This window comes from Pteropus vampyrus, unplaced genomic scaffold, assembly GCF_000151845.1.
Source record: "Pteropus vampyrus isolate Shadow unplaced genomic scaffold, Pvam_2.0 Scaffold116, whole genome shotgun sequence".
NCBI lineage: Eukaryota > Metazoa > Chordata > Mammalia > Chiroptera > Pteropodidae > Pteropus > Pteropus vampyrus.
The window spans coordinates 2,411,185-2,434,414 of NW_011888897.1; the positions used below are offsets into that span (position 1 = coordinate 2,411,185).

The 23,230-nt window shown below is 47.0% G+C and overlaps 1 long non-coding RNA gene and 1 pseudogene across 2 annotated transcripts in view; both read right to left on the reverse strand.

The window, feature by feature from the left end:
* LOC111743549 overlaps positions 1-1,403 on the reverse strand; it is a 4,483-nt gene extending 3,080 nt beyond the window's left edge. Inside the window, exons 1-2 of one of the 2 annotated variants that reach the window (XR_002781760.1) lie at positions 1,206-1,403; positions 720-845 (exon numbers count right to left, since the gene is read on the reverse strand). This is a non-coding gene — a long non-coding RNA (uncharacterized LOC111743549). Of the gene's footprint in view, positions 1-11; positions 846-1,205 lie in introns of both variants that reach the window. The other variant, XR_002781759.1, reaches the window with a different exon arrangement.
* A 788-nt stretch (positions 1,404-2,191) lies between these two features.
* On the reverse strand, positions 2,192-3,878 carry LOC105296023 (annotated as a pseudogene).
* Positions 3,879-23,230: the final 19,352 nt, after the last annotated feature.

Consider the following 23,230-nt stretch of genomic DNA (forward strand, 5'->3'; position numbering starts at 1 on the left):
GGACCTGCAACCTGGTGATGCGAAGGAAGCAGCAGGGGATCAAAGGGGCTGCTGAATAGTTTGGGTGAGAGACAAAGAAAAGCGAAAAACAGTGCAGCACTTGGGTGAGACTGGAGAGAGTGCCCCAAAATCAGAAGATGGGACAAGGTGGGGGGGCTGTTGAGGGAGAGATGGGAGTCAGAGCCAGATTATGGAGGACTTTGTTCATTTGTGCTTCTTCTAATGTTTCTTGAGAGCTGGCCATGCGTTGTACTGTACCTTATGCTGAGATGAAATCAGCTCTACTCCACGTGGAAGGCTGTCATCGGTATAGGGTAGATGAACACAAACCCCTGAACTCTTTGCTGGGGGCAGGGGAGATGTGGTCTAAGAACAAGGAGAGGCACAGGGTGCATCCCCCATTCTGCCTGAGTCAGGAGACAGGCTTCCCAGGGCAGGGGACACAGCAGCAATTGACTTTAGAAGGCAGATCAGCCGATAAGGCCAGGAAGGAATTCGAGGCAGAGGGAGCTGTATGCGCAAAGGCGCGGAGCATGAAACCACAGGCAGCTGGCTGTGCTGGAAAACTGCCAGTAGTGGGTGAGACTGGGCAGTGAGCAGGAGGAAGGAGAAGCAGAGAAAATGGAGAAGCAGATAAAATGGGGTTCCCTTAAATGTTGCCCAATGCCAAGAGCATCCAAGCAGAGGAATTTTGGTCATGCTTTACCTCAGTCACTCACCTGAATCCAGTGACCACTGAGGATGGTTGGGGAACAGAAGTATGTGACACACTGTGGAAGGCCGAAGAGTAGACAATGCCCCATTGTGCTTGACAGGCGGAGTTCACCCATCTTGGGAGAACAGGTCTAAGGAAAGAAAAGATTTTATCTTTTTATATTCTAATCCCTCATCCCATTAACCAGCACCATTGGAGGGAGTTTAGTGAATGTTTAAGTTTATAACAGAAACTACTCTCTGAGGGTAACTGGGACTATTGAATAAGATAATCCACAAAAGGGCTTAGAGTCCCTGCCCCAGAAACGCTCAAGGAATGTTGGCTGTTGTTATCGTTGTTGTTGTTATTATCATTTACACTCAAGAAGCAATGGGAGGCTTTAGTTAAGCAGCAAATTACATTCATTCAAGGGGGTCTTTATGGCGTGAGTGAGGAGATCTGAGTTCTAGTCTTAGTGTGACTTTTGGTTTATTTTGGACAAGTCACTTACTCTCTCTGAGTCTCAATCTCCTCATCTGTACAATGAGCTTTTTGGATTAGATGTCCTTCCATTCTGACATTCTATGGTGCAATAAGCCTCTGGTCCAAAGTGTGTTTGTTATAGGCGTTTAATTACAGGCAACCAGGAAAAAGAGAGATGGAAAAAATATGGTTTGCTTTAGCTGGATGGGGAAAATCTGGGTAAGCCCCTGAGTCAGAGATCACGTGGAGGCATGAAGCCTTCCAGGCTTTGTGGTGCTGGAGTGGGAAAACCTTTCCTCCCTTCCCTCAGGGCATCCCTGTTCTGTTTCTGGAAAACCCCAGGTTCAGGATGAGGGTCCACTTTGGCTCTCGTACCCCCCCTGGTGGCAAGATTTGAACATGCAGGGGCCTGGTGAGCTGAAGACCCCCACCCCGCCCCCACCACCCAGCAGCGTCCACATCCCTGGGATTGCAGCTCAACCTTGCAGCTGTGGGAGGCAACAGGCAGGACTCACACTTTTACAGGCCACTCAGGCTCTCCCAGCCACCACACCAGTGGCCATTTTGAGGCTTGTTTTCTGCTTGCTGTTGCCGTAGCATTTGACCCTGCTGCCTATCCCTTCTTTCTAGATCCTTCTCCCTCAGTGTCTCTGGTGCTATACCATTTTGGGTCTCTCCCTTCACTTCCAGAAACAACTTCTTCTTCTTTTTCTTTTTTCTTTTAAACGGGCTTATTTATTGTCACTGTTCCAAAGGTACCAAAAAAAAAAAAAAAATTTAGAAAATAACCCCCCAACTCAATTCCCACCCCCACAACATTCCCCCCAACACAAATAATTTTTCCCCAAACCACAAACATAAACTGGTCCTGGAAGTTCCATAAACAGTGCAGCTAAGAAACAGTTTAGAGAAAATTTAACAGGATCCAGATTATACCCCTCTGTCCTCTCAGCCCTGAGAGGTAATAATCTCATCTGGGTCCCAGTCCTCCCAGTGGATTTCTCAGCTCTGGTCCTTTTACAAAGTGGTACGTTTGGCTGCTGCTTTAGAGATCCTCCTGTGCCTTCTTCTTGTTAGGTTTCTCTTCTTGAATTATAGGTGTGTTTGAATCTTCTTGCTGTAGATAGCTAATAAAATCACTTAGTTCACGGCTACCTTCATATTCCTTTGGATCTAGCTTCTTATTGGCTGGAGAGAAGTAGATGGTAGGAAAACCTCTGGCTTCGTGTGGAGAGGGCACATCATGGGCTGTGGCATCATCTTGGCTCTTTGGGTCTTTTCTGAACTTCTCTCCCACTTCTTTATACTTAGGCTCCAGATTCTTACAGTGGCCACACAAAGGAGCCTAAAGTTCAATCAGCACATCTTTATTTACATCATTTGCTATTTCATCAAAAGTCTCTGCTACTGCTACCTTTACGGACCGGTCGTTGCTTTCTGGAATAGGCTCAGACTTCAGGTATCTCTTCAGGTTGCCATCAGAGTAATCCTGCAGCAGCCTCTCAAGAGCCTTGCCATCATGCGAGAACTACTCCTGCACAACAAACTTATCTCCTTTTGCAGTTCTGATAGCAACAGCGGAATCTCTCCGGCAGTGCTTTCCAAACCCAAATCGGAAAGTTCACGGCTAAAGGTTTTGCGGCTAGCTACAGCAAAGTTCAGTTCATGCTCAGCCTCCAGGAATTTCTTTGCCAGCACCATCGCCCTGTTTCTCCAGTCGTTGGAACCTTTAGCATTCTTTTCATTGTCCACATCATAGTAAGCCGTAAGTCAGTCCTGGCCCTGGATCAAGTCTTTATTGTCTTCTTTCATGTGAGGGCAGATACCAAAAATGTTTTCCTGGATAAATTTTTTAATGTCATTTTCTGTTCTGTATATGCCCCAGACTTGTCCTCAAACTTGTTCATCATATGTGAAGGATGAAACAAGGTGATACCTTCTCTGTTATCATCCTACTTGTTCACTAGAGACTCAATGTTGTTGTGTGCAAATCAGTAGCTATCCTTCAAGTGGCTGGCTGCTTTTAGAAACTCTGAGTGAGCTTCACTGAATAAATCCTTCAAAAAACCCACCAGAGAAGCATCTTTAACTAATGAACTTCTCAAATTCTTCCTCAGTTCTGAGAGGAACTGAAGCTGGTTCTGTCTGCTTTTTCACATGGCTGACACTTCTATCAGCCGTCCTGGGCCCATCACAAGCACCTGCTTCTTCACCATCTCTAAATATCTTCAGGGTTGGATATCCACTGACTCCATACTTATTATAGGTGTTTGTGCTGGCAGTACAATCAACCTTTGCTAATGGGACTATTCCTTTTGATCTGGCAGCTTCGTACTCAGTGGCAAGCCTCTTTCAGTGTCCGCACCAGGAAGCGAAGAACTCAGTGAGCATGAAGCCTACAGAGCCCGTGTTGGAGGTGCGACTATCGAAGTTGTCGTCTGGAGTTTCACCTCGTCGGAGGCAGCTGCAAGGTGGGCTGTGGCAAGGAGAACCACGCCTGGGAACAGCACTAGGCCGCTAGGAGGCACATGGCGGCAAGGTGAGGTGGGGGTGGCCAGAAGGGTCAGGGCTCGGCTGGGTCTGCCTTCCAGAAACTTCTTTAATGCTCCTCTTACTCAGCTCAGAGGCCACCACTTCATGAAGGCTTCCTTCATGCCAGTCTTTTCCTCCATGGATTACCTTGTTTGACTCTCTCGTGCATGTCGCATTGACCTCCATCATGTTTTCTGTGTGTGTATAATTTGGTGGTGAGCTGCTCTAAGAGTACACTTTCGTTTGACTAATTTCTGTGTTCTCCACCGCACCCAGTCCCTTGCTAGCCCAGAGTAGGCCCTCTGCAAACATATGTGGAAAAACTGTAAGGGAGTGGGTCTTTCTCAGGCTTTAGTCCTCCGCCCTCTGGGCCCCTCCCTCACTGAGCACCCAGCCCCCTCTGTTTCCTCTTACCATGTTTCTTTTGAACCAAATTCTCCCTAGACTCATCATGATATCTGAGAGCCTGTTGGACATTTCCACTTTAATTCAACACCCCTACAATATGCCCATATCCCAATCCCCCAAATCTGTAAAGATGTTACCTTACATAGCAAAAAAGATTTTGCGCATGTGATTAAGTTAAGGATCTCGAGATGGGGGGTTATCCTGGATCGTACTTGTGGGACGATGTCATCACAAGTGTCCTTATAAGAAGAGGCAGGTACGTCAGAGCCAGAGAAGGAGATGTGAGGGTGGAAGCAGAGATCAGAGTGATGCGGGTCCACATGCCAAGGAATGCAGGCGCCTTCCAGAAGCTGCAAACAGCAAGGAAACGGATTCTCCCTGTAGCTGCCAGAAGGAACATGAGTACCCTGATGACTCATTTTAGACTTGTGACTTTCAGAACTGTGAAGTAATATGTTATTTTAAGCCATTTTTTAAGTAATTTGTTACAGAAGCAATAGGAAACTAATGTATTCATCTCGAAATAAACGTCAAGATCAGAATTCATAATCTCTGAAGGCCTCCTTACACCCGAAGCCAACTTCCTTTCTCCTAAGCCCTCCCATTTTACCCATCAGCATCAAAACCTCATGTCACCCATGACTCCTTCTTCTCTCCTGGGTCCTACACCTGCTTAGAGAGTGTGGTTCTTAATACCTGATATCTCTCCTGTCACTGCTGGCAGGTATCACACAGGCTGTCTAATTTACGGATAAGGAAGCAAGATAGTGATTCGGTGGCAGAGTACAGATCAGATCTCAGGTCTTCTGATAACAGCCCCGAATTGCATTCTCAGCTTTCAGTCCTGCCACCACCCATGATGGGAGCTGTGTCTTTGAAACTCTTCCTCAGCCCAAACAACCGTCCCACCCTTCCTCTGGTCTCCCTGTCATTCACCTGTCCAATCTGCACACATCACTGGATCGACTGTCTTGCCATGGCATTGGGCTTGGGCTGCTCTACTCCCGCCCATAACTTCTTTTCCTTGCATTCAACACGCGTGATATATAGTGTGGCGTTTATGAAGATTTCATGGAGAGGTGGATGGGGGGTTGCGTGGGGGTGAGGTGACAGCGCCCATGCTGGAGAATACCATTCTAAACACCCTTTTTGGACATCTCTCTCTTCAGCCTTCCATTCTGTGGCAGCCACTCCTGCCAGTCTCCTGCCCCCAGCCCGGCCCCAGCCAGCTTCTTGGCCCTCACTCTCCTGTCCACGTGGAGCAATATATCCCTTACTCGGTGTTTCCGGTTTGTATCCTGCCCCACCCACTACCCCAGCTTAGCAAAACCACTCATAGTTCTCAGGATCTGTTCTCTTTGGAAGACTGGGGACAGGGAGGAGTTGTAAGTAATATTTACTATCATCCTTTCGTCACACTCCTAAAGCTTTGCTTTGCTTTTTCCTACTCGTTTTACCTGATCAAAAATCTCTCAGCTTCCCTTACTTCTAAATTGTTTTCCATAGCACTCGTCACCTGCTAAAAGAGTGGAGAATTTTCTTAGTAGCGTACTGTTTATCATCTGCCTTCTCTCACTAGAACGTAAACTCTACTGGAGCAGGGAATTTTGTCTGAGTTGCTCTCAGATGCATCGCAAGTACCTTGAACAGTGCCCGACACACAGCAGGTGCACAATCAGTATTTATGGAGTGTATGAAAAGCCAGTGTCCTAATTCTAAGATCATCATAAAGGCCCTCTGCTCTCGTGTCTTAACCTGTACAGTTGTCCCTTGAACAACATGGGTTTGACCTGCTCGGGTCCACTTACATGTGGATCATTTTCAATAAATACACAGTCAGCCCTTTTTATTTCTGGGTTTTGCATCTGTAGAGTCAACCAACTGTGAATTGAACATTTTGATCTGTGGTTAGATCAGAACTGTGGAGGGCCAGCTATATGCATTGTTCTGTCATTTTATATAAAGGATGCCTAAAAATAAAAATAAAAATAAAAATAGCCTAAAAATAAAAAGGCCTTCCAAAGTGAGAGGCAACAGGCATTTATTTGAGATAAATAAGAATAGCTATTCGGGCTGCACTGATTCAGGCAGAAGCACAAATGGTGTTCTGATTAGGTGACAAAGGCAGTGGTATTTATGAGAAGGGGAAGGGAAACAATTACATCAATAGGTGGAAGGCATTTCTATTGGTGCAGATAATATAACAGAGTGATGTTAAGTCTAAATGATGTTTTCAACTTTCATTCCAGTAGTTATCAGTCCAATATTCATAATAACTGCTTGCTTGTTATCTTTGCAAACGGTTTTTTTTTTTTTTCAGGAAACAAGGTTGGTTAAGCCCAGTCCAGAGATTATTTTGCCCAGTTTTTAACATTCTAAAGGTTCGAGGTATAAGATTTGCAAGGCAGTTCCTCTGGCATGGCAGCTCCTGCTCCATTCTAGAGTGGCTCTGTTTATATTATTGTTTACAGGGACTTGAGCATCAGTGGATTTTGTTATCTATGGGAGTCCTGGAACCAATCTCCTGCAGATACTGAGGGACAACTGTAGTTAAATTTTCAGGGAGTCAAAAGTTATACGTGGATTTTTGACTGCACGGGGTCAGCGCCTCTAACCCCCATGTTGTTTAATTGTCCACTGTATCTACAGTTCTGTTCTCTCTCGGGGTACTGCATACATTCCCGCATCTAAGGGAGGATCCCATCTCCTCTTTCCTCAACCCCAGTTCTTGATGCACCCTCCTCTCCTCTCCCCGCCCTGTACACAACATTCAGCCGACTCATCCTTGAGGCCAGCTCGACTCCCACCTTCTCCAGCATCTTTGGTCATCCAAATCCACTCTGACCCTCCCTCTTAGCATTCCTGTAGCAATTTCTTTCTGAATCACCCATTAGACTCTGATCAGATGTTTTCCTAGATGGTAATTTTAAATTTTATGCATCTTAAAAATAAAAATCTCTCCAACTAGATTATCAGTTCCTGTTGTAACCATGGCAGGTACTCTATAGATACTTAATGAAAAAATAAGTCCAAAGAACTAACACTTGGATGGGCACGTAGGATGTACCAGATGCTGTTTTAACTGCTATATATAAATTCATTCAATTAGGTTGATAGTGTTATTATCTCCATTTTATAAATGGGGAAACAGAGGCACCACATGGAGTGGGAATGATTACTGATTTCTGTTCTGGGTGGGGGTTCTGGATTAAGAAGGAGGATCAGGGGCTGGACACAGGCTCCTCCTAGATGGGCAGTGTATGTGTGTGTGTGTGTGTGTGTGTGTGTGTGTATAAGACCTGAGATCCTACTGTGTGGGTTCAGGCAGATATTGGCAGGTGAAATATAGTTAAGGTGAATGTGAAGGTAAGAAGCTGTCACTTGGGACCCATGGGAAGAGTTCAGACAGAGGGAGAATACTGCCTGCAGGTAGGTGAAGTCTGTACCCCATCGTGTGACATAGGAAGCCTCTGGTAATCTGGCCTCTGTTGGTATCTGTCATTCATTTCCTTCCTTCTGGCAGCTTATATGCTCTAGCCACTTTGTACTATTTTTCTTTTTTTCCTTTTCACTCTTTCTTAATAACTTTCATTTTGGAATAACTTTAGGTTTACAGAAAAGTTGTGAAATTAGTACAGCTTCCCCCTCATGTTAACATCGTACGTAACTGTGGTTTATTTGTCAAAACTAAGAAAACACTGGTACAGTACTATTAGTTACACTGAAGATTTTATTCCGATTTCACTGTATTTTCCACTAATGTCCTTTTCCGGTTTCAGAATCCAATCCAAGATCCCACACTGATTTCGTACTTTGTATTCCTTTTAAGTCTCTGAACTCACTGGGCTCGTTCCTGTCTCTCTGTCTTTGACTCTGTCATTCTCTTTGTCTGCAGTAACTTTCCTGTTTTCAACAAACTCCTATTCATCCTGCAGCAAGCCCTCTTTTAGGTCAGGGATAATGTAGGGAACTTGGCGGAAGTGGGGTTTTGGGATCTGGCTGCCAGCAGAGTTAAGTGGGGAGCGGTTACTTAAGGGAGTGCGTGTCTACAGGTGACTTTCTGGGACAGCGCAGGTGTCTGGTGGCAGAGCCAGAACTAGAATTTGGGTCTCCTGACTTCCAGTGTCATTGGCTCCCTCTGTCCTTCATGCTTTAAGTGTCCCCACTTTCCTCTCTTGTCCAGCCTGGGTGTGCTTTGCTGTAACACTGGGCCGAGTTTGGTGAGTGGTAGGTTTCTTGTGATTTCTCACCCCTCTGCACATTTAGAATGATTGCATCATCCTTGGCTTTGGGGACTTTCCTCAGGCTATTCCAGGCTAGATTGTTGCTGGCACCCCCACCGCCCTTCTCCCCACTTTTGCTGTGCAGCCAGGAAACCACCTAGAATGCCAGCCCCTGGGCTCCCCGACTCTGCCCACCACCTGGGCTCAGTGGGGCCTTCCACCCCCACCACCATCTGCTCTGCCCCACGTCCTCACTGCTTGGGGTGCTCTTCCTCACCCACCGCCCTTTGGGGCCCTCTGGGAGGCTAATTCTCCATGAAGCATTGGATTTGTATTTTCCTCTCAGTTTAACGTCTATGTAGATCATTCATTAACATGATTTAAAAAATAAAGATATAAAAGAATGGAGAGGGAGAATGTCCCTCCTGGGCCTTGTTATAGATGAAGAGAGATTTAGGGGGCACGTCAACCAAGTGCGACGCGTGCGCCTCGTTCGGTCAGGCCCTACTTCAAACAGACCAATTACTTAAAAAAAAGTTTTGTAGGAAGTTAGGAAAATTTTAATATGGGCAAAGTAGTAAATGATATTATGCAAACATCGTTAGTTTTATTAGGATTCATGCTGGGATTGTGGTATATTTTCGGAAAAAACTCTGTCTCTTAGAGACACGTACTGAAGTTTTTATGGCTAGAATGATATAAGATGTCTGGGATTTGCTTTACATTTTTCAGCTCTTTTCCCAAAAGTGGAGAGAGAGATGAAACTAGAATGGCAAAATGGTGGTAATTGTCGGTGTTGGGTGATGGGTATAAGGGATAATTATACTATTCTCTCTACCTTTGTGTGTAGGAACACTTCCGTAATAAAAAAATTGATCTCCTTTTAACCTTGTCCCCTATCAGTTTAGTTGTCTTCCAATAACTAATACTGGTCTTTATGTATCCTTCTTTATGCAAATACTAATATACATTATTACTCACTCTCTCCCTACCTTTTTTTTAGCACCGTGCTACTGGTGCACTTGCTTTCCGTCCTCTCTATTATATGCGTTAGGCAGAATAATGGCCCCCAAAATGTCCACATCCTAATCCCTGGAACCTGTGAATATGTGACTTTATGTGCCAAAGGGACTTTGCAGATGTCACTAAGTTTAAGGATTTGAGATGGGGAGATGATCCTGAAGTATCCAAGTGGACCCAGTCTCATCACGTGGATCCTTAAAATCAGAATCTGTCCTTTCTGTGGTCAGAGGGAGGTATGACAAAAGGTCAGAGAGACATGACAGTGCTGGCTTTGAAGCTGAAGGAATGAGGATAGCTTCTGGAAGCTGGAAAAGGAAAAGGAACACATTTTCCCCTAGAAGCCTCCAGAAGGGAAGGCAGCCCTGCTGACGCCTTGATTTTAGTCCAGGGAGACCCAAGTGTCAGATTTCTGACCTATAGAAATGTAACGTAATAAATACAGGTGTTCAAGTTGGTGGTAATTCGTTATAGCAGCAGTAGAAATCTACCACGTTCTATCTTAGAGATAGTTCTGGATCAGGGCAGAGATTGCAGAAGCATATTAGTTCCTCAGTGATACATGGGGTCTGGGGGCTGACAGATCTGGGTTTGAGTCCTGCACATATTAGCTGTGCAATTTTGGGCAGGTTATGTCACCTCTCTGAGTCTGTAAAAAGGCAATAAGAGCACCTGCCTCATAGGGTTGCTCTGAGGGTTAAATCATATAATGCGTACAAAACATTGAGTACAGTGTCTGGCGTATAGTAAATGCTCAAAAAAAAAAAAAAAAGACAGCTGTTAAAATGCTGTTAACATTATCATTATTATAACGAGCTTCCTTGGGTTCTCCAGGTCTCATTGGCTTCTCTTTTGATTCCTACAGACTGAGACAGAACATAAACCAGCCCTGTTTCTGCAGCAAACACTCCCTCTCATCTTGCAAACTTGTTTCCCTTTGTGTACAGCCTTCTTCCCTGCAGAGTAGTAGGCAGAGTGGGGGTGGGGTCTCTGTTCAGGCAGCTCTGTGCTGGGTATTTAGGATTGCATACAATCCATTAATGGGCAGCTTCCAGGAGACTGCCCTCTCACTCTTTCCAAAGTTGAGGTTTCCTCCTTGCCTTACTAAGGGCGTGTCAAGGGCACGATTGGATCCTGGTGGGCTCCCATGCTATTCTGAGTGATGGGGACCTCCAAGATCCCTCTCAATGTCCCCAACAGCCAGCTTTGCATGAGCTCATCTCTCCCCACCCTCCGAGGCTGGACATTCTACTGTTGGGTAGTTCTGGTTATTAGAAAGTTCCCCTCAACCTCTTGTTCTGTCCTCTGGAACCGCATGGAATGAGTCTGTGTCCCCTTCTCAACGGCAGCCCTTCTGCCTTTTATTTTTCATTTTATTTTATTTTTTAGCCATTCTGCCTTTATATGAGTGAGGGGTGGCCAAAGGAGCGCAGACTTGGGGGACAGAGACGTGGGGTCCAGTCCCAGCTCTACCACTACTTGGCTGGTTGGCCTTGAGATTATGTGCCTTTTTTGTATCCTGTTTTCATAATATGTAAAAAAGGAATGAAAAGCACCCACCTTTCAGGATCGGTCGTGGGGCCCTGTGGAAGGCATCCCACACACAGGGAACACCTAACACACGCTGCTTCCCTTTCCTCCTGCTCCAGCCCAGGCCTTCTGGGGTCCTTAACTGCTCATCCGGAGGAGGTTTAGAGGTTGCCCCATCCCCTCTCTAATACTCTGGGAGTGTGGGGCGCTGGCTGGGGGCCAGCATCCAGGGATGAATGGTCAGAGCTGCCAGGAGTCTTTCTTCTGCTGCGGGACAGTCTCAGCCTTCGGTCCTTCCCTGCCCAGCTTTGGGCCTTCTCTCTGCTTTGGCTTCCTGGCTGGGACACCTTCTCTCCTCGGGGGGGGAGTACTATCCTCTCCCACTGCCAAAGAGCGAGGCCTGGCCACCCCCGCCTTGCTTCTCTGGCCTCGCTGTGCCCGGTGGCAGGCCGGAAGTCCTCTCCCCACCACGCAAACCTACAGATGCTAACGTTTTTGCTCGGCATAGAAACGCCGCCTTATTTTTAGCTCTGGCTCCGTGTCCATCACACTACACTCCTCTTCGCATGAACTTGCCCAGATCTGCTAGTTGTTTTCCCAAATCCTTAGAGCCACAGGAATGTGCTCAGGTCACATTTACATGGGCTCTGCTCACATTTCTCCCCCAGTCACCTCTTTGGCTTGTACACACATGTTTCGGCCACAAACACTCTCCAAAATGTCTCCCCAAAGTTCTCATCATGGTCCTGAAAGGTAAGTGTTTTCTCTCTTTTTTTTCCAAGCAGGTACTTGCTGTTCCCATCTCCAGTACCCACCCCCTGTCCCTCCCTCCAGCAGAGAGGAACAGTTCCAAGAAAACCAAAAGCGGGAGGGGACAAGGGAAGATAATGGGAGGGCGTGTAATGCATTCTGCTGCCCCTGGGTGGAGGGTGGGGGTGGGGACACACACACACACACACACACACACACACACACACACACACACAGAGGATTCTGTCTTCTGTGACATGGGGTTGGCTGTGGCTGGATTAGCTTGTTTTCTGGGGCCAAAGTGGTTAACCCAGAGATTACTACACTTTCCCTCTCAATTTAAATTTAGAGATGAACAAACAAACAACCCCTTTTGGGACAAAGAGTTTTAAACCAACACTGACACCAAAACCCAGGCTTCTAAATTGAGACGTGCAGTTTCCCCAGGCCTGGCCGAGTACATTCATCTCCCTTGAGGTCAGCTGGGTTCTAAGTATCTTTAGCATGAATTCCACTGTCAATATTGATCCTTCTGGGGACAGCTCTACTTCTAAGCTGAGACTGGAAGTTCCCTGAGGGCATGGGACGTTTTGTTCTCATTCCTTTTTTAATCCCTAGATCCTTAGGGTAAACCCCAAATTCCTTAGGGCCTACAATATAATGCCCTTACGGTGTATCTGGCCCCTCTTGCCTCCCCTACTAATACACATACCTGGGCTTTTGGATGTTTCTTGAAATTAACGGGCACACTCCCCTTCTGGCCTGGGCACCTGATGTTCTCATCCTGGTTCCCTCTCCCCTAGGATCCTTCCTTCGTTGGGACCTCTGCTCAATGTACCCTCATCCAAAGGCTTCTCAGCTTTACGTATAATGCAACCTGGCCCACCGCATGAGTTCTCTAGCCCCTTTCCCTGCTTTGCTCTCTTGATTGCCCTGATCACCACCTGACAATGGTGTATGTTGAGTGTTTGGTCGTTGTCTCCTTCCACTTGAATTTAAACTTCATGGGGGTGATGGCTGCTCCTTTTGTTTGCTGCTGTATCTCTAGGGCCTAGCCCACAGCAGGTGTTAATACTTACTTGTTGAAAGGGAAGTGAGGGCTCATATAAGGGGATAGATGAGTGACTTGCAGCTGAAACCTCTCAGCCAGGACAGCTGGGCCCCTGGATAAGTGCATTGTCAAGGCAGAGTGGAGCCCATGTGGCCTCTCTCTGAAGGCTGAGTGGCCACCTGCTAGTCAGGCAGGACACAGAGTGGGGGGGCTGGTTTTCTGGGACTCCCCAGGAGATGGTGCTGGGCTTGGTCAGAGGTGAGGGGTCCCTGGCTCAGGAACCAGCCATTCCCACCCTTCCTTTCCTGCTCAGTGAGTCAGCCAGACTGGGGAAATGTGCCAGGGAAGTGTTCTCTGCCAGGAGTACAGCAGGGTTAAAGGTCAACAAAACAAAAACTTGCTCATCTACCCCTCTCACCAGAGCTGCCTTTTCTGTATCTCTCATCTCTGTCTTGGTCAGTGCATATCTGTTAGAGGTTGAATTGTGTCATCAAAATTCACATGTTGAGTTCCTAACCACCAGTACCTCAGAATGTGCCTGCAATTGAAAATCAGATCATTGAAGATGTAATTAGTGAAGTTAAAATAAGGTCATACTGGAGTTGAGTGGAGCCCTAATCCAATATGATAGTGTCCTTATAAAAACAATGCCATGCGAACGTGGAAAAGTTTTAAAGACATTCACTAAGTGCAATAAGCCAGACATATATTGTGTGATTACATTTATGAGGTACTTAGAATAGTCAAATTCTTACTGATAGAAAGCAGAATAGTAGTTACCAGTGGCTAAGGGGAGAGGGGAACTGGGAGTTAATGTAATGGGTACAGAATTTCAGTTTGGGATGATAAAGTTATAGAGATGGATAGTGATGATGGTCACACAACATTGTGAATGTGTTTAATGCCATTGAACTCTATATTTAAAAATGATTAAAATGGTACTTTTTTTTGTTATGTATATTTTAACACACACAATACACATACATAAATGCCATGCGAAGACAAAGAGGCACGTACAAAGGGAAGACGTGAAGACACAGGGAGAATGCAATCTACAAGCCAAGGAACACCAGTGATTGCCGGCAAACCACCAGAGGCTAGGAGAGAGGCATAGGACCATTCTCTCTACAGCCCTCAGAAGGAACCAGCTTTGCCGACACCTCGATCTCAGGCTTCTCGCCTCCAAAACTGTCGTTTAAGCCCCCCAGTCTGCGATACTTTGTTATGGCAACTCCATGAAATAATACATAGTTCCCACTCGTGGGAGGGTTATGTCCCAAGACCCCCAGTGGATGCCTGAAACCGTGGACAGTACTGAACCATGTATATACTAAGTATTTTCCTATACATACATACCTGGGATAAAGTTTAATTTATAAATTAGGCACAATAAGAGATTGATAATAACTTGTAATAAAAAAGAACAATTATAACAATATACTATAATAAAAGTTATGTAAATGTGGTCTCTCTAAAAATATAATCTATTCACTCTTCTTGTGATAATGTGAGATGATAAAATGCCTATATGACGAGGTGAAGCGAAGTGAATGATGTAAGCATTGTGATGTGGCATTTGGTTACCTTCCAATGATATGACAGAAGGAAGATCATGTGCTTCAAGTGACCCCAGATCATTGAGTCATGACGATGTTGATTGCTGGATGTCAGGGGCAGACGATATCGATGGTTGGAGAAATTCCATATTTTTGGACCACGGTTGACTGGGGGTAACCGAAACCATAGAAAGCGAAACGGCAGAAAAGCGGGGAGACTACTTTACGATGCCTCTCCTGGCTCATGAATGCTTCCTCTCCAGGTGCCTCGATTTCTGGGATTCAGACTAGAAGAGAGGAACTGATTTGCGCTGACTCTTCTGCTTTGAGTCTTCTTTTATTCCATTTGTTCTCTTGGTGGCTCCTTCCCTCCCTTGCCTCCTTCCCCTTCTCTCCTCTCTGATCTCATCACACTATTATTACAGTATGTCTCCCCCACCAGACTCTAAGTCCAGAAAGCCAGAGAACTTCTGTGCTCATCATTCACTGCTGTGTCCTCAGTGCTTGGTACTACGGAGGCACTCAGTGAATGAATGAATCAATACGTGAAGAAAGGAGGAAGGAGCGAGCCTCAGCCCTCTAGGCCTGGTCAGAGATGTTTTGATAAGATGTCTGTGCTTATAATAAGCAGGGGCAGTAGAGTCCCCCCTGTAACCATGCCAGCTGGTTGAGACCTCTCCTGGGTTGGGTGGGTGCTGTTGCAGAAAATTCTGTGGAGACTGCTTCGACATCCGGCGCTCTGGGGCCAATAGAGCAGGGACCTGGTGGATAAAGCCTTTTCCTTAGGTCCACTCAATGCAAACCCAGCCCTTATTCAGTAATAGAAAGGCCAAGGAGAAAGGCTCCTGTATTAAGGCAGAGCCTGGAACTGGATTGGGAGAGAAATGTATGGGGTGGATATTGCTGTCGGCTCCCCCAATCTACCCTCCTCTGATTTTCTCCATACACTGCTTCACCCAGGCTCCCTGGCCCTCTGGTTGGTGGACATTTATCTTCCCCCCACCCCTTGTCACATTCCAGGCAGTGGTCCCTCTGTGGCTATAGCTTCTGCCAGGAGCCCCTTCCTGTGGCTTCAGCTCTCAGCTCTGGTGACAAGGCTTCTTCTCTTTGCCCTTCAGGCCTTGGGAGGTAGAGGCTTCCTGACCTGCTCCCCCTGGGCTCTTCTCCTCCCCCTGTTGGTTCACTTAGCCCTGCATTAAACTCTCTTTAGAAAACCCCGTAAGGTGTTCTCTCTGTTTCTCTCTGGAAGCCTGCCTGACGCAATAGAGGTGTGGCCTTGTCAGCCTTTGGTGGGGAAAACAGCCCGGTGATAGTGTAAACGGAGCCAGGAGAGATGGAGGCAGGATGCTGGTCAAGATGCTGTTACAAGTCCAAGTGAAGGTTAATGGGCCGGCATTGTAGAAGTGGCAGTTGGGATGGAGAGAAGGAGTCAGAGACTGAGAGGCATTTCTGAATTAGAACTGTCATGTTTTGGTGACATTGAGTAGATGGCAGAAGTGAGCAGAAGGGAAAGATGGACCCTCCCCCTCCCCCCAGTACCCTGCTTGGAAGACAGAAAGTACTGATCTACAATTACAAGACAGAAAATCTGATATTTACTTAACCTCTCCTATCTGGAAAACACTCAGGTACCCAGGGAGGTCATGGTTTCGATACTAACAGGGTGAAAGTGTTATCTAATGAGAGGAGATTCAGAGAATCAGAGACAAAGCCACTGGATCGGGACAAGGCAGATTGCAGTGTTTAATTCACTTTTACATACGTGCGTAGTCAGGCCGTCTAGCATCCGTTCACCCTTAGGGTTAAACAGTACTTTACATTTCCTTTAGGAACTTCCCCTTCCCCACCCTTTGCCTTTGTGGTTGGGTAGGATTGGAGTCAGCCTAAATGACCAAAGCCATGGTCTGTCTTCAGAGCCACAGTGATGAGTTTGGCAGGGCTTGGGCTCCAGCCAGAGCTAATTAAACGTCAGCTGAGGTTTCTGGGAGAGAGAAAGGGCCTCTTCCCCACCGGGCTTGAACCTGGAAGCGTAAATGCTAGAACCACGGTCTCCATTTTGTCATCACGTGTGGCCTGCGAAGATCTAGCTCAGGGAGGAGATGGACACCGAGCTGAGACGTGGAGAGAAACCAGGTCTCCGAGGCAGCGTGAGCCCGGGTCAGGCTGTCCCGGGAGGCAGGCCGGCCCTGCCGCTGGACTTTCCATTCACGTGTTTTTGTTTTGTCATGTGCGGCTGAGAGAGTCCTAAATCAAACAATAGTTGTCATCAAATTTTGTCTTATATTCTGATTTTTTAAAGAGACAGTGCTTCAGGTGCAAAGCACACCAGGATTTGGGCAGATGAACACGGTTCCCCACCGAGGCCCATTCTTTCCCCACTGAGGCTCGTTCTTTCCCCTCAAGGCTGCTTTTGTAAAACAGTGCTAATAACACCTGCCTGTCATTTTGAAGTAAACTGAGGAAAGGAAAGACATACTGTAAAGTGCTCTTCAAATTTTAATCCTCGAAGGCAGGAACTGTGTGGTGTTTCCATTTGTTTGTTTATGTGTAGCACAGAGACTTCTAAAGTGCCCCACACAAAATGGGAGCTCCGTGAATCCCGTAGAGCAGGGAGGCCAGCAGGCTCCCCGCCTTCCGTTCCCCAGGCCTCAAGATCCCGTGGCCATCATTGGACACACCCCACAGTGATGGTCAGCTGGGTACCAAAAAATGAACTTTGTTATGGCCACCAGCCCCTTCTCCCACAATTGACCGCAAGCCCTGTTGTGGCAGAACACCATAGCCCACACCCAGTCTACCACAGTCTCAGCCACTGGCACCCTCACACACCCAGCCCCAGGAAAGCTGGGGCCTCTAGAAACACATCCCTGAAAAATTAGAACGAATCAGGTCATTTCAGCAAGCAAATGCTCATTTCACAACTTTCTGTGTTTAAGCCTGAGGCTGGCTTCCTAAAACATCCTGGATTAGAACCTGAAAGGGATTTGGCCCATTTTGCCTTTAGTGAGCAAGGAAAGGCAAGGCCTGAGACCAAATGGAAGTTAGCAGCTTGGCCTGAACTCAAGCAAGACAAGCCCAGGGCATCTCATCAACCCAGGGAGGAGGAGCTGAGGGGGGCATCGAAGGAGATGCTGGTGGCACCACTGCCAGCCAAGGAATGTTTTGAGCAGGAAGGGCAAGGCATGAAGGGAGGAAGAGGCTTCAGAGGTGAAGGGCAGTGGGCTCTAAAGGCAAACGTGAGGACACGAGGGCAGAGAAAGGCAGAGGGTGAGGTGAGAAGACCAGACTTCCATTTCTGCTGGGGAGCTGCCTGGGGCTGGGAGGTTTGCAGACCTGTCCTCTGTAGCTGGGGGAGCCCAAGGACCACTGCTGAGCCTTTTTGTTATGACATTTAGGGACTAGGAGCTTTGGGTGACCCAGGAACTTGGTCAGGCAGATGAGACCAGCCAATCAAGGGGTCTGAGAGGGTCACATCCACTGACACCAAAAGGGGCTTTCGCTTCAGTGGGAGACCCTGTTTCCTTTCACCTTCTTCCCAAAGTTAATCCCTTCTTCTCTGGGTTGTCACCCCAGGGAAGAAGGGACAAAGTGATGCTGATTGTTAATTACTGTAATGGCTACCAAACACCGTGTACCAGTAAAGTGCTTTAGTGACACTTTTTAACTTAATCATTATTCCCCAAATTCCTGCCATTAGGCAGCATTTATTCTCATTTCACATATAAGGAAACTGAGACTCACAGAGGAAGTTCCCTGCCTTAAGGTCATGTGCAGAGCCAGTCTCAGTAAGGAAGAAACCCAGACGCAATGACCCTGCATGTAGGAGGGGTTGTGCAGAGAGTCTTCCTTGTGCCCGAGAGTCCAGGAGGACCTCCTGTTCAGGGACCAGGGCTTCAGGGCTGTCCTGAGAGCCCACGGGGAAAACCAAGGGCAGAAGCAGCCAGAGACAGCACTAACCTGGGAGCAGAGCTTTAGTGTGAATCACATTGAATGCTCTTTGTGCTTATTCTCTTCATACTATAGATGAGGAGAATGGAGTCACAGAGAGATGAAGGATCAGGCCACAGGCCACGAGCAGACGGAGGAATCCTTTGTCCCAATTCAGCTGAAACCAACAGCGAGGCTCCATCCCTCTGAGATGATGATGAGACACTGGAGGAGGAGTCTGGTCCCAGGGCCAGCTTTGTCATCAACCTACTTGGTGACTTTGGGCCTCAGTTTCCTCACCATTCAAAGAGGGTTGATCCTCCCCATTAACATCCATGGATTCTGTGTAAGTACTTTGAAGAACACAAAATACCTTCCAATTACACTTGCTGCATCAAAAGCAGAGACTTAGAGCTTCAAGGCTGCCTTGCAAGTCCTGCTTGGAAGGTGCTGGGTGAGTAATAAATTCGTGGTGCTTTAGGGCTCACCAAGCACCTTCAGCAACATGATTTCCTTTGATTTTCCCCCAGGCTGGGAGATATTTCAGACAGGCTCCATTTCTCCCTCTGAGGCATTGAGAAGTTGACTTGCTCAAGGCCATCCAGTTAATGAGAGCCTGTGGCAGAACTCACACCCAAGTTTTATGCCTTCCAGTTCAGGTCCTGCCTAGGCCTCTGCTCCATATTTCAGGAAGGCAAGTGCCGCTGAGGGACTTGCTCACAGACGGTGCTCTGCAAATGCCGAGGGGTGGGCTCAGAGGAAACCAGATCGTCAAGGCTGTGGTTGGCCTGGCCACTCTGAGGTAGCCTTGCTGCAGCCTGGCTGGTGGGGGCGCTAAAGGCCCAGGTTACCCAGCTGCTTGTTTGGTGGGTGGTGCATCCAGCATTCCTGGTGGAGGTGGGGTTACTTCAGCTGGATTTGGCGACTAGCTCTCCCGGGCCACGAGGGAAGAGGGGAGGCGGCAGACACTGTCTGTTTTGCTGGTCCGTGACTAGCTCTTCCGGCCATTGTGCTCGCCAGTGCCCCGGTCATGAACACAGAGACCAGGATGCCTTTGTAGTAGTCACAGCAACACCCTGTACTTCCCCCGGGCATTCCAAGAGGGTCCTAGGTGAGGTCTCCAGACACCCGCTTCTTCCTCCTCTCCTGGATTCCATCCTCTTCAGGAAGAGGTAGCCATCTTCATGGTGTGATAATCAGGAGCGTGGGAGGGCCTCTGACCACGAAGCCCTCCCCATGATGGGCAGCCCTCCTTCCAGATGTTATACCTTGACCACACAAAATATGAACATCACAGCAAATATTTTCTGACTTAGGCACTGCGTTAGAGCTTTTTACATTAATCATGTCAACAGTTCCATGAAATAAATGCTATCGTATCAACTCCTTCCCATTAATATGAAGGAAACGGAAGCTGAGAGGGGTCCAGTAATGCTCCTAAGGACACATCAGCAATAACTGACAGAGTCAGGTCTCAGACCTCACGTAAATGAGGCTGGAGCCTGTGCGCTTAACCACCTGTGGCACTAAGCTCTATGTATGCTTGGTACTTTATGCTTTGGAGGTGAGTAAGGATGAAAAAGGACCATACATTTGTCTTTTTTTTTTTTTTAAGTAATAAACTTTTAATTTTAGAACAATTTTAGATTACAGAATTATTGTGCAGAGATAGTACAGAGAATTCCTGAATACCCTATGCCCAGTGACCTCTTACATTAGCAAGGTACGTATGACACTATTAATGAATCAATATTGACAGAATATTATTAAGTAAAGTCCGTAGTTTATTCAGATTTCTTTATTTATTACCTAATGTCCTTTTTCCATTCCAGAATCCCATCCAGGATGCCACATTACATTTAACTGTCATGTCTCCTTATGCTCCTCTTGGCTGTGACGATTTCTCAGACTCTCCTCGTTTTTGATGGCCTTGACAATTTTGAAGATACTGGTTAGGAATTTTGTAGAACGTTCCTTAATTTTGATTTGTCTGATTTTTTTTTTTCATGATTAGGCTGGGGTTATGAGTTTTGGGGAGGAAGATCACAGAGGTAAAGTGCCATCTTCATTACATACCAAGAGTAGCTAACCATCAACATCACCCATGACTGTTGATGTTGACCTTGATCCCCTGGCTGAGGTAGTGTTTGTCCACTGCAAAGTTACTCTCCCTTTTCAACATGGTACTTAAGAGTTATTTCTTGAGCCCTAGGAGGAGAAAAAGCTGGTGACTCTCCTAGAAGCAGGGAGAGGGGAGAGAGGGCAGAGCAGGGTGATGGCAGATCTCCTGGAACAGAAAAAGTTTGTACCTGGCCAGGAGGAGAAGCTGGTGGACTTCGACGCAGGATCCGGGTAAGAGCAGCAGCTCAGCCTGGCTCAGAGGTAGAAGAGCCACCTAGGTATTCACTAGAGAGCCAGGCAAGGGGACCTTCACCTCTTAGCTGGGGTCTCCTTTTCATGGACTTTACCTCCCATTAAAGTGATGCTGTAATCAGACACAGAGACAAAGTGACAGAACTGAAATAAGGTGCATGCTCTTCAACTTTAAACTCTCATCTATCTCACTGGTGGGCTACTTTGCCTAAGAGTTTAGGAGAAAGGAATATTTGTTATAAATCCTGAAGTTATTTTGTAGACTAGCATCATTAGATTGCATTATACTTTGGGGTCAAAAGTGTTAATTTCACAAAGTAAATATTTAAAATAGATCATAGGTTCTGTAACCCCGTTTGGGCACTTTTTCATTTTATATCATATGTACTGGTAAACTGGTAATCTCAAACATGGAAGTGGCCTGGGCCCTCTCACAGAACTCCTGAGAGACGCTGCCTCCTTAAGCACCAGGAGGCTGATGAGAGATGAACTGAGGGCCTGAGAGGACTCAGAGGGTCAGCTGGCCCAGAGCGGAGTTGAACTCCCTGGCCAAGTCATATGCCTACATTTGTTTGTCTATTCCAGAATATGAACAAAATGGGTGAGACTGAATTTAGATAGCTGATCCGAGAGGCTTTGGTCCCAATGTTGGGAGTAACCTGGCAAAATGAAGGGATGCTTTGCTTTGAAGTGGCATCTATGATTTCCAGCAGCTCCGAATGCCCGCTACTGTAACTGGCATCGCACAATTAGCGATAAATACCTGTGGGTATCTGGAGGTCTAGGAGTTACTTGTTGAATGAAAATACCCCTAGGATATGAAATAACTTTAGCTGTTGGCAACTAACACAACAGAGGAGTTCAATCAGCTTTTTGAAAAGAGTGAAGTCCTGTGAGAGAAATGTGGAGAAGGGTGGTGGGCAGGGACTGTGGAAGGCAGGGAACGGGGAGACGTGGAAAGAGGCCATGGAAGAGAGGCACCAAGGACCTTCATGAGTCTGTAGAAAGCTGTACTGGTGACATCCTAGTCACAGCCTGGTGACCTCAGATGAGTCATCCCCCATGATTCAGTTTTTCTACCTCTCTGTAAAATGGGGACAGTCAGTCGGTCAGGATGCGACCTTTTCTTTGTCCTCCCACCATACACTCCATGTCTCTACTGCCACCTCCACAGCCACCATCAGCTAACATACCGCCGCATGCAGGAGCCCAGGGGGCTCTGTGCTGAGGGCTTGTCACAGATATATTGATTTAAGTCTCACAGCCCTGAGAGTTAGTGCCTCCACTTTATAGATGGAGAAACTGAGTCTTATAGAGGTTAAATGACACACCTAATGTCACAAGCCAGCAGTAGGTGGGTGCAGGGCCTCCACGTCTAGGTCAATCTGGGTCAGGGGCTGGCAAACTTTTCCTACAAAAAGTAAATATTTTAGGCTTTGTGGGTGACATACAGTCTCCTGTCTTCCTCCTCCTCCCTTTCTCTTTCTTCAACCCTTCAAAAATGTAAAAACCATTTTTAGCTAGTAAGCTGTACACAAACAAGCTGCTGGCTGGATTTGGCCTTCAGGCCATGGTTTACCATCCCCTCATAACAGGTAAACAGAAATGCAAATTGCTACACAATGGCATGTCTTCTCAGATTTCAGACGGGACATAAAATCCACTTAGAATCCTTGGCCTGAGAGAGTGACAGGGTTACCTGTCTGGTCTAGGTGGGTGCTGGCTTTACAGAAGACCCAGTGGGATGTGGGCACCAGGGCCTCTCTCAGCATGTGTTCTAATGGGCCCTCAAGCCCTCACACCTGCCCCTCTGTCTGCTCAGCCTCCCCACTGCTCCCTAGTCTGTGGGAAACCCCACGGGGGCTCACTGGGTTGGGCCTCTTCACCTTCTCACCATCCCATTTTGCTCTCCTTCCTTCTTCCTCCTGGGACTTCTGTTCTCAGTGGCGTAAGGCCAACTGAAAAGATCCACAATCAGCTATTTGTCCCTAAGCCTTTTTGCCAGGCTGCCTTGGTGGCTGCTGTGGGGTAGGAGGTGCTGAGGCAGGAAGGGAAGAAAAGGGATGGGAGGGCTGCCATCACCAGGGAGGGGGGCCATGGCCTAGGCAGGAAGCTGGGAAACCTCTTTGTTGCTAAGGCGTCTCAAAGCTGAGGAGGTTTGGGAAAGGAAGCTCTTATGTAAACACAAGGGATTCTGTTTGTGTGTGTGGGGCCTGCCTTGCGTGTATATCACATTCTGCCAGCATCTGTGTGCCTGTGCAGAGGCGGCATGGGGAAAGCAGGGGTCCTGGGTTCTAGGCAGTGTAGAAATTAGTTAAGCCAGGCTGCACCTAGGTTCAAGTCCTGACACCACCACTGACCAACTCTGTGACCTGGGTCCAATTCTTCAACCTTTCAGATGCCCACTTTTCTCATCTATAAAATGGGAATGGTAAGATCTATCTCAGCACATACTGTAAAGCTTATTTATTGTATGCTTCTTACACACTGGGCACTGTTCTAAGGGGCTTCTGTATACAGCTGATTCTCATTATTTGTAGATTTGTATTTGCGAATTTGCCTATCTGCTAAAGTTTATTTGTAACCTCAACATTAATACTCGTGGTCATTCAAGAACATGTGCAGAGTGCTGAAAAATATAGTTGCCTGATACCCATGTTAGCACTTGAGGTCAAATGTGATG